This window comes from Apium graveolens, unplaced genomic scaffold (genome assembly GCF_009905375.1).
Source record: "Apium graveolens cultivar Ventura unplaced genomic scaffold, ASM990537v1 ctg3743, whole genome shotgun sequence".
Taxonomy (NCBI): Eukaryota; Viridiplantae; Streptophyta; class Magnoliopsida; order Apiales; family Apiaceae; genus Apium; species Apium graveolens.
In genome coordinates, this window is record NW_027418244.1 from 2,941 (window position 1) to 5,351 (window position 2,411).

The window sequence follows — 2,411 nt, forward strand, 5'->3', positions numbered from 1 at the left end:
CATTGCAATTCCACCAGGTCATAATCGAGACAGTGGAGAAAAACAACACACATACAGTAAATTAGTAACTAGATCCTTTAAATAAAATCAACTCAATAACCTACTAAAGTTGATCAACAATAGCAAGTATTAACATGAAAATCACTTGAATGAATAAACCGTAAACTGCATATAATACTTCTTGTCTAACACCAACAATCCCATACTAGGTTCCATAAAATCCTAACTCATAAAAGTTAGTTCATAATCAAAGTATCAAAACAATCCCAAGATAACTACCATGTTCATAAGAAGAGATAAATAAAAGATAAGAGAAAACAAAGCCAATTGAATGTCTTCAATGGCTGAATTCTTCTTCGTTGATGGGGAACACCTCAGTTCTCCTCAGGCAACAGCTTTTTATCCAGAGTCTCCCTTATAAGGATGTGCCTTGCATTGTTCGCATGCTCCTGAGGTAATAACAATCAAAGTAAATCTAAGTAATGAAGATTAAACTATACACATGCAAATAACTAAAATGTTCCTTATAAGGATGTGCCTTGCATTGTTCGCATGCTCCTGAGGTAATAACAATCAAAGTAAATCTAAGTAATGAAGATTAAACTATATACATGCAAATAACTAAAATGTCCTTGCCTTTGAGAAAGTTAATCTAATTCCTTTCAACCAAGACTCCATACTCTTAAGCATGAAAACTCCACAATCAGAACCATTCTCTTGCTTCAGATTATTCGTCACGAAACAAATTTCCCAAATGGACTTATTAATCTCGTGACGATATTGCAAATGTTGCAACTGCAGCAATTACCAAAACAGGAACAAATAACAAAACTAAGAGAACAAAATGTTGGAACTGCGACAGTTAACAAAAAAAGCCTTTTCTGGTAAAAAAACAGGAAACTAATAGACAAAAGTAAGAGAACAAATTCATGTACCAACAGATAAACATGCAATCGGTGTGTGGAATGGAGAGGATACAAAGAATCCATGATGTAGATTTTGTGCTCCTCAAATATAACGTGAATCGAGAAGAAGTGATTCTCATCGATTACCCCAATGTGAGTCTGCATAATGTGAGTTTGCATCAACTAAACTATGCTATAAGTTCTCTTTACAGTCAGATAAAACCAATAAGATTTACCTTTTCATTGCCTGCACAGTGAATGAAGTGCTTAAAGTGAAAATCGAGGCCTGCACTGCGCACATTAACACCCCAACACTACAAGATAACCAACTAAAATCAACATCAAAACATATAACAAAGGGTAAAAACAAGCTGATGGTGTGTAGAATCGTTTTGACTTACAAGTGGAGAAATATGTAACACTTATGCTCAGTATTCAACTCACGTTTGAGGATTTCACAAAAAGATTCAGCAACCTGTGCACAAATAAGGAAAGCCAATGATTCTACCTTGAGTGATTGAGTTCAAAAAAACTAGTTAAAAAAGTAGTTCTAAGAAACATTGAATCATTGAGTTTAAATGCTTACGTCTGTGCCTAGTTCAACCTCTCCTGAAAATCGGTGTTCAGCTACATTCCAATCATCACGTCGATATTTTTATCCTCCTGATAAAGAAATATGACTAGTTAAACATTTAAGGACTAAAAGACAAATAAAGTTTCATAAAGGGAAATAATTGACAAATAAAATTTCGGCTTAATTGTACATTTGCCCTTAAAGTATCCGGGTCTGTACACATAAACTCTTAGATTAAAAAAATGGATAGACTTGCCTCTAATATATGAGCAGTTGAACACCACAGAAACGTGGCTTACAATACAGAAACGTGGCTTACAATCGACACTTATGCAACTCATATTATAAATCATGACACAATCTCCAAAAAACACTGTAACTCAGATATTTCATAACCCTCCTCTTATGAAAAAACATGGATATAATGTGGAGGATTATGTGGCTCACTGCTATTCAATGAAAAATTACAAGAAAGCGTATTCAGGGATCATATATCCTATGAATAATCATGAATTATGGGAAAATCGCAGTATATCCCAACACACATTATCAGACCCCCAAAAATTCTCAAACAAACGGGGAGGCCTCAGAAAAAGGGAAAGTTATCGCAAGGTGAAGAAGCAGTTATAAAATATAAGGATGGTGCCAACATTCTAAAAAGAAAGAACAACTCACTGTGAGGTAAATTTCATGTTGAATATTATTAAGCATATTATATTGTCGTACTAATAATAATTCACTTTGCAATGGCCAGGTGTGGCTCTTGTCGAAAACTAGGACATAATAAAAGAACTTGTCAAAAGTCTGCTGAAATAGGGGAGTCTAGCGCAAATTCAAGGACATCTGAAATGGAGGTAATTGCTGAAGCTTCAACCAAAGACAGTACATGTGATGGAGCCTCATGTTACAAGTATACAGGAAAGGAATGTTGA

General features: G+C 34.7%; 1 long non-coding RNA gene across 1 annotated transcript; it reads right to left on the reverse strand.

Moving 5' to 3' along the window:
• Window positions 1-284: 284 nt before the first annotated feature.
• On the reverse strand, window positions 285-1,208 carry LOC141701330 (uncharacterized). Its single transcript, XR_012566748.1, has 3 exons — window positions 1,142-1,208; window positions 936-1,064; window positions 285-795 (listed from the first exon to the last, which is right to left on the reverse strand). It is a non-coding gene; the product is annotated as an uncharacterized LOC141701330 (long non-coding RNA).
• Between the last annotated feature and the right edge of the window lie 1,203 nt (window positions 1,209-2,411).